This window comes from Puntigrus tetrazona, chromosome 4 (assembly GCF_018831695.1).
Source record: "Puntigrus tetrazona isolate hp1 chromosome 4, ASM1883169v1, whole genome shotgun sequence".
In the NCBI taxonomy this organism is placed as follows: domain Eukaryota; kingdom Metazoa; phylum Chordata; class Actinopteri; order Cypriniformes; family Cyprinidae; genus Puntigrus; species Puntigrus tetrazona.
In genome coordinates, this window is record NC_056702.1 from 22,282,116 (window position 1) to 22,290,665 (window position 8,550).

General features: G+C 41.4%; 1 pseudogene; it reads left to right on the forward strand.

Annotated features, from left to right (window-relative positions):
- The first annotated feature begins 313 nt into the window (after positions 1-313).
- On the forward strand, positions 314-7,946 carry LOC122342309 (annotated as a pseudogene).
- The last annotated feature ends 604 nt before the right edge of the window (positions 7,947-8,550 follow it).

Here is an 8,550-nt window from a genome sequence, read left to right on the forward strand (position 1 = left end):
CGGAGCAGGTGGTGGAGGAGACTGAGGCAGAGGGCCGAAGAGCCAGGGTGACACAGAGGCGATGGAGGGCCAAGGCGATGCCGCAGGCTTCAGCGACCAATGCAGAGACGGGGGACGAGAAGGACGCGCAGCCCCTTTACTTTCAGTGCAGCAAACTCTCTCCAGAAGTTCAGTGAGGATCTCTGAATGATCCAGTGTTGACCCAAATGACTAATGATGATAAATAGAATCTACCTGTCTGTAATCAAGTCTCCGTATAAATGCACCTGCACTGTGATAGTCTCAGAGGTTCGTTTAAAGCGCAGAGAGCACCATGAAGAACAAGAAACACACCAGGCAGGTCCAAGATACTGTTGTGGAAAAGTTTAAAGCTGGATTTGGATACAAAAAGATTTCCCAAGCTCTAAACATCCCAAGGAGCACTGTGCAAGCGATAATATTGAAATGGAAGTAGTATCAGACCACTGCAAATCTACCAAGACCTGGCCGTCCTTCTAAACTTTCAGCTCATACAAGGAGAAGACTGATCAGAGTTGCAGCCAAGAGGCCCATGATCACTCTGGATGAACTGCAGAGATCTACAGCTGAGGTGGGAGACTCTGTCCATAGGACAACAATCAGGCGTATACTGCACAAATCTGGCCTTCATGGAAGAGTGGCAAGAAGAAAGCCATTTCTTAAAGATATCCATAAAAAGTGTCGTTTAAAGTTTGCTACAAGCCACCTGGGAGACACACCAAACATGTGGAAGAAGATGCTCTGGTCAGATGAGACCAAAATCGAACTTTTTGGCAACAACGCAAAGCTTTGGCGTAAAATGTTTTGCGTGAAAGCAATACAGCTCATCACCCTGAACACACCATCCCCACTGTCAAACATGGTGGTGGCAGCATCATGGTTTGGGCCTGCTTTTCTTCAGCAGGGACAGGGAAGATGGTTAAAACTGATGGGAAGATGGATGGAGCCAAATATAGGACCATTCTGGAAGAAAACCTGATGGAGTCTGCAAAAGACCTGAGACTGGGACGGAGATTTGTCTTCCAACAAGACAATGATCAAAAACATAAAGCAAAATCTACAATGGAATGGTTCACAAATAAACATATCCAGGTGTTAGAATGGCCAAGTCAAAGTCCAGACCTAAATCCAATCGAGAATCTGTGGAAAGAACTGAAAACTGCTGTTCACAAACGTTCCACTTCATGATTGTGTCTCACTTGTTGTTGATTCTTCACAAAAAATTACAGTCTTATAGCTTTATGTTTGAAGCCTGAAATGTGGCAAAAGGTCACAAAGTTCAAGGGGGCCGAATACTTTCACAAGGCACTGTGTGTGTGTGTGTATATATATATATATATATATATATATATATATATATATATATATATATATATATATATATATATATATGTAGGGACCCCAAGAAATATATCCTGTGTTTAATACTATGTAAGAAATAATACCAAGTATTAATGTATTTTATTTTTTTTATTTGGGAAAATAGCAAATAACGAACATAGTTGTGTTCGGGTTGTGTCCAATAGCAAAGTGTGTTCAATGTAGGTATGCTAAAGCCAGCTAAAACTTAATGTTACGTTGTGGTGTGAGTCACGTAATGAGGAAAAAGTTATCACACATGGTGTGAGTGTGGGCTTCCATCAAGACCTGTTGTCGGGGAAAAGTTCGTAATTCGTTTGGAGACTGTTATATTTACCAAAATATAAGGCCCAAAGCGTTTTATGACGATTCTTGTTTTGTTTTGTGTTATTATTTAAAGTATATCTAATTTTATTTGAGTTTTTGTTTTGGTCCCGCGAGTCATCACTTCAACATGCCGTGTGTGACGTTGGCCTAGCGGCCATAGAGACAGTTAAACTCAGGAACTCTTTGTGAATCAACCAAACGTCTTGGTGCATGAGGGACTGAGGAGAGTTGCGTGCTTCATCGCTGGAAGTGGATCGGTTGCGTTCATCTCGTGTTCCCGGCGGATCGTGACAGGACGTGGAGTGCGTGAGGAACATAAGATTGTTTCACTAATTCTCATCGGAAGAACGTAAGTGTCTTGTTTCCGTGAAGGATTATTTTGAATTTATCGCTTGTTTTAAGTGCACCAACGAACTGGGCCCCAAAGTTTACGATCGATCGGACATTTCCATAGTTTGAGTATGAGAAGCTATTGTGCATATAATACTGACATACTGTACTTGATTGAGTTTTCTCAAGGGTGATCGGGAAAGAGTTTTTGCGTACTTTGTTTTTGGTATTTGGTTCAGAACACAGAAAGGGGGTTGTTTTGGTTTTATTATTGGTCTGATTATTATTATTATTATTATTATTTTTTTTTTTTTTTTGTATTGCGTGTATGTAGAACAATAAATCTTTGTTATTATTTTTCTTTACCTCTTTGCAAATTAGTATTTTATTGAATCTGGCAAGATAATATATTGGCGAATCGAAAACTGAGTTTATATAAATTAAAACAAAGGAAAATCCTGCCCTAATTCACCATTTTATTGATGGTGATCCTCATCCAGGATTCTTCTGGGACAAATATTAAATGAACCCCTTGGGGTAAAGAAGGGTTACATATATATATATATATGTATGTATGTATGTATGTATGTATGTGTGTATGTATGTATATGTATGTATGTATGTATGTGTATATATATGTATGCATGTATATATATATACATATATATATATATATATATATATATATATATATATATATATATATATATATATATATATATATATATATATATATATGTGTATATGTGACAAGCATCCAGAAGTTCCTATGGTGTCAGCTTTGAAATGGATGAGTAGCACCTGGAAAGGATCATTACAGGCTAATCGGCACCAGCTGCAGCTCGTTAAGCCTCACATGCCTTGCCATTGACTGAGAAACCTCTCCATGAAAGAAAGACAAGAGACTCTCACGGAGATCTCCTTGTTGTGAAATATTTTACCCTGTGACACAAGTGGAGACTGAATTTGGATGAAAGCTTATGAAGGCAAACTAATATTTTGTGGATTTCTCACCCCAAAAATTTCAACGTGAGCTAATCAAATAAATACAGTTCGTATTGATTTCATGATTATATCCCACGTGGAGCTTATAGGTTATAAATACCTTGTGTTTTGATCTGGTTTTATCTAAAGAAGATCTAACAACGGGATTGTTTATTACGCCGTTTTAGTCAATGACTGGGAGACTTGAATGTTTTATTGAAAGTTTATGTACATTTTGAATAACAGAAACAGAAACTTTTCCCCGTGATGGCTCTAGTGATTTTTCTCAACATTTTTTTGCACCCTTAAAATTTCATATTTTCAAAAAGTGTCCTGTCCTCACAAACCATACATCAATGGAAAGCTTATTTCTTCACGTGTATAAATCTAAATTTATTTATGACTGGTTTTGTTGGGAGTCGAAGTATTGAAAATGTATTTAAAATTATCAACAAGTAATCAAGCAATAAATCTAATCATATAGCGCTTATTTTTTTCTTCTCTTGCAGATAACCGTGACCAGCAGCTCTTTCATTCATCAACATCCTGCAGATGTTCCTCCACAATACACTGAAAGCAAATATGAATAAGTGTTCCCTCAAAAAAAATATAGGAAACATACAGGACATGTTTAAAAAATACATTTCCATACATGGGAAACTATACTGAAGTATATTCAAGTATGAATATAATTTGAGGAATTTAAAAGTACATGTCAAACCTGCAGTACATTTTTACAAGAAACAGCTAAATTTAAAAACTCCTTGTTTCTCCTTGTTTTATACAGCTGAAAACATTCATAAACATTTCTATCACTTTGTAATATATCACTATTATATATATATATATATATATATATATATATATATATATATATATATATATATATATATATATATATATATATATACTGTATACAGGTACCGGTGGGCCAAGCGGACTGCTGCCCGGGTGGTTGTGCAGGCAAAAACTCGGGGAGTTCGGGGAGGCCATGGAAAATGACTATCGAACGGCCTCAAAGAGGTTCTGGCAAACCGTCCGACGCCTCAGAAAGGTAAAGCAGTGCCCTGCCAACACCGTATATAGTGCTGATGGGAACCTGCTAACCTCGACTGGGGATATTGTCGGGGGGTGGAAGGAATACTTTGAGGACCTCCTCAATCCCGTCAACACGTCTTCCACTGACGGAGCAGAGGCCGGGGATCCGGGGGGGACTCGACCATTACCCTGGCTGAGGTCACTGAGGTGGTTGAGAAGCTCCTCGGTGGCAAGGCACCAGGGGTGGACGAGATCCGCCCGGAATACCTCAGGTCTCTGGATGTTGTGGGGCTGTCTTGGCTGACACGCCTCTGCAGCATCGCGTGGACGCGGGGGAAAGTGCCTCTGGACTGGCAGACGGGGGTGGTGGTTCCTCTTTTTAAGAAGGGGGACCGGAGGGTGTGCTCCAACTATAGGGGGATCACACTTCTCAGCCTCCCTGGGAAAGTCTATGCCAGAGTACTGGAGAGGAGAATCCGCCCGATAGTTGAACCTCGGCTTCAAGAGGAACAATGCGGGTTTCGTCCTGGACGTGGAACACTGGACCAGCTCTATACCCTCTCCAGGATGCTGGAGGGTTCCTGGGAGTTTGCCCAACCAGTCTACATGTGTTTTGTGGATTTGGAGAAGGCATTCGACCGGGTTCCTCGTGGTGTCCTGTGGGGGGTGCTCTGGGAATATGGGGTAAGGGGCCCTTTGCTAAGGGCTGTCCGATCCCTGTATGATCAGAGCAGGAGCTTGGTTCGCATTGCCGGCATTAAGTCAGACTTGTTTCCAGTGCATGTTGGACTCCGACAGGGCTGCCCTTTGTCACCGGTCCTGTTCATTATTTTTATGGACAGGATTTCTAGGCGCAGTCAGGGGCCGGAGGGGGTCTGGTTTGGTGACCACAGGATAGCTTCTCTGCTTTTTGCTGATGATGTTGTTCTGTTGGCTGCATCTGGCCAAGACCTACAGTGTGTGCTGGGCCGGTTTGCAGCTGAGTGTGAAGCGGCAGGGATGAGAATCAGCACCTCCAAGTCTGAGGCCTTGGTCCTCAGTCGGACAAGGGTGGCTTGCCCCCTTCAGGTTGGTGGGGAGCTCCTGCACCAGGTGGAGGAGTTTAAGTATCTTGGGGTCTCGTTCACGAGTGAGGGAAGGATGGAACGAGAGATTGACAGGCGGATCGGTGCAGCTTCTGCAGTAATGCAGTCGCTGTACTGGTCTGTCATGGTGAAGAAAGAGCTGAGCCGCAAGGCGAAGCTCTCGATTTACCGGTCGATCTTCGTTCCTACTCTCACCTATGGTCATGAGCTTTGGGTCATGACCGAAAGAATGAGATCCCGGATACAAGCGGTCGAAATGAGTTTCCTTCGTAGGGTGGCTGGGCGCTCCCTTAGAGATAGGGTGAGGAGTTCGGTCACGCGGGAGGAGCTCGGAGTAGACCCGCTGCTCCTCCACATCGAGAGAGGCCAGCTGAGGTGGCTCGGGCATCTGTTCCGGATGCCTCCCGGACGCATCCCAAGGGAGGTGTTCCGGGCATGTCCCACCGGGAAGAGGCCCCGGGGAAGACCTAGGACACGCTGGAGGGACTATGTCTCTCGGCTGGCCTGGGAGCGCCTCGGTGTCCCCCCAGAAGAGCTGGAGGAAGTGTCTGGGGAGAGGGAAGTCTGGGCGTCCCTGCTTAGACTGTTGTCCCCTCAACCCGGCCCCGGATAAGCGGAAGAAAAAGAAGAAGAAGATATATATATATATATATATATATATATATATATATATATATATATATATATATATATATATATATATATTTATTTATTTATTTATTTATTTATTTTTATTTTTTTTTTTTTTTTTCTAGGCTGTGTGTGTATACACTTCAAACTATCATACTGTATCAAATCTGCATATTATAAATACATTATATAAGTAAATATATATTTGCTCGTCCTGCTCTGATACACATTAAAGGGATAGTTCACCCAAAAAGGAATATTCTGTCATTAATTACTCGTCTTCATGTCGTTCAAAACCCAGAAGGTCTTTGTTGATCTTCAGAACACAACGGGGCCTTTCACACCACGGGAACCTTTTCATAGACCCTGAACTAATGGTGGAGCTACCCACTTTTTAGCACGTTCACGGGAACTAGGAACGGTTTTAGTTCCAGGGGCTCAACTAAATTAGCTCTGGAATCATACACCTTGATACCGATAAACCTAGTGAGTCAATAAACATCTGAGCTAGCTGGGATAGAAACGCTTTTATCCAAAGCGATCCTCAAATGATGACAATAGAAGCAATCGAAAGCAACTTCTACTGTCTTAAAAGCAGAAGGGACTGAGGACAGATTATAAATAAGATCAGACTATTAGACAAATAAAGGACTAGAAGCAACACTTCTTATATTTTGGCATTTGGTCCAACAGGAAAAGTACTTTTTTAAAAGATGCTGATATTTGATATTGTTAAGGTATTAATACCGTATGTACACGTCCAGTGCTACTGTAACATGTAACAGGTTCCAGTGCGTACTAACAATAAGATCCCTTTAGGTACAAAAGTGCATCTTTTGAAAAAGTTCCGTTCCAGTGACAGCTTTTGTACCTTTTTTTATGAGAGCATGGAAGCATGACATCATAAAAGAAACATTAGAATGTTCAGAGTCTGACTCAAAACCCAATCTGTTCAGTTGAATGTCAATTAGCTCTGCTCGTTTAATAATAAAAACTGTTGATTATTTATCAGAAGACTTCATCTGGTTCTCAGCAAAAACCCAATCATGCTGATCACGAGTCTGCTGCTGATGTGGTGGTACTCCACCAGAATGAAGAAAGATAAAAGAAAACTGCTTTTAATATAACTTTTTATTTACCCTTTGTTGAAATGGAAATATTAAAGCAGATACAGAGTTATAAAATCCATCTTTGTTTACTTTTTAAAATAATATATCACTGATACTTCAATCATTTTTCATTGTCACAGAATTTATTCAGAATTCATCATTAAAAATATATATTCCAGTATTCAATGTGCAATTAAAACCTTAAAAATAAAAATTTCAATCCCATTATCTGTTATACTGGTAAGATTGAAGTAGATTTAACCTTATAATATTTCATGCCTTTTTCTTTTTTGCCACAGTATCTGAGACCGCCGAAGCCTCTCAGACTGCCGAAGTCTTTGAGACCGCCGAAGTTTTTGAGACCGCCGAAGTCTTTGAGACTGCCGAAGTCTCTCCTGCCGAAGCCTCTGAGACTGCTGGTGCCTTCAGGACCGCTACTTTCTCTCAGACTGGCACTACTTCTGAGATGACACTGCCTCTGAGACTGACAGTGCCTCTCAGACTGACACTGCCCCTGAAACTGATGCTGCCTGATAGACCTGCACTGTCTCTGAGACCGGCACAGACTTTCAGACCAGAACTGCCTATGAAGCTAACTCTGTCTCTGAGACTGACACTCTCTCTAAAACTGACGCTGCCTCATAGACCAGCACTGCCTCTCAGACGGACACTGCAACTCAGACTGACACTACAACTCAGTCCGACACTGCTTCAGTCTGACTCCACCTCCAATGCTTCTCAGACTGCCATTGTCTCAGAGATTGCGTCAGAAACTGCCGACAACTCCAAGACAGTGGTTGCAATGGAAACCGCTAAAACAGAAACGGCTAAAACCTCTCTGATCGCGGAGGCCTCTGAGACTGCTGGTGCCTTCAGGAGCGCCACTTACTCTCCGACTGCCATTGTCTCAGAGACAGTCATTAAAACAGAAACTGCCGCTGTCTCTGAGGCAGCCCCTGAACATCAGACTGTCTCTAAACTGTCAAAGGATCTGATACAGTTACTGCTTCTCAGCCATCCACTGTCTCTAAGACTACCCCTTCCTGAAGACCTGCGCTGCATTTAACTTCCACCATTTGTCCTACTGTCTGTATAGTGCATTTAAAAAATTACAAAAAATACATATATTACAAATACTTTGTACTGTTCTCTGTGGGAGTGGGGCAGTGAAGTGCACAGCAGGAGCAATGCTAAATACAATACAATAGCATTAAAGTGATTCCACAGTGAATAGCAATGCTTTGTTATTTTATGTATATTCTTTTGAAAATACGGTTCACGGATTTGCTTTTTATGATTTTTTTTGCACCGAAATTAAATCAGCTCAATTACATTACCTCCCAACTGTTTGACGTTCACTCCATGCTAAGCACTTTTTTGAATATCCTATTAGTTACATGGCTGTTATTAGCTTTTTGAATCTCAAGCTTTTGTTGGACAATACGTGTCACTCCACAAACAAACCAGACAGAGAGTAGATTACCTTCAGAAGACTTAAACGTATATTATATTGTGTGTGCTGATGTTTTTCTGCAGTAGTTCTAACATTAGTTTTGGTGCCAAAAGAAGGTTTGAGCTGTTAGTAAAACTGAACTGTTTATGTTCTCCCAAAATAGTAACAGTCAACTGTAGTGGTCATTAATTGGCCATATAACCAAATCCAGTAGAAG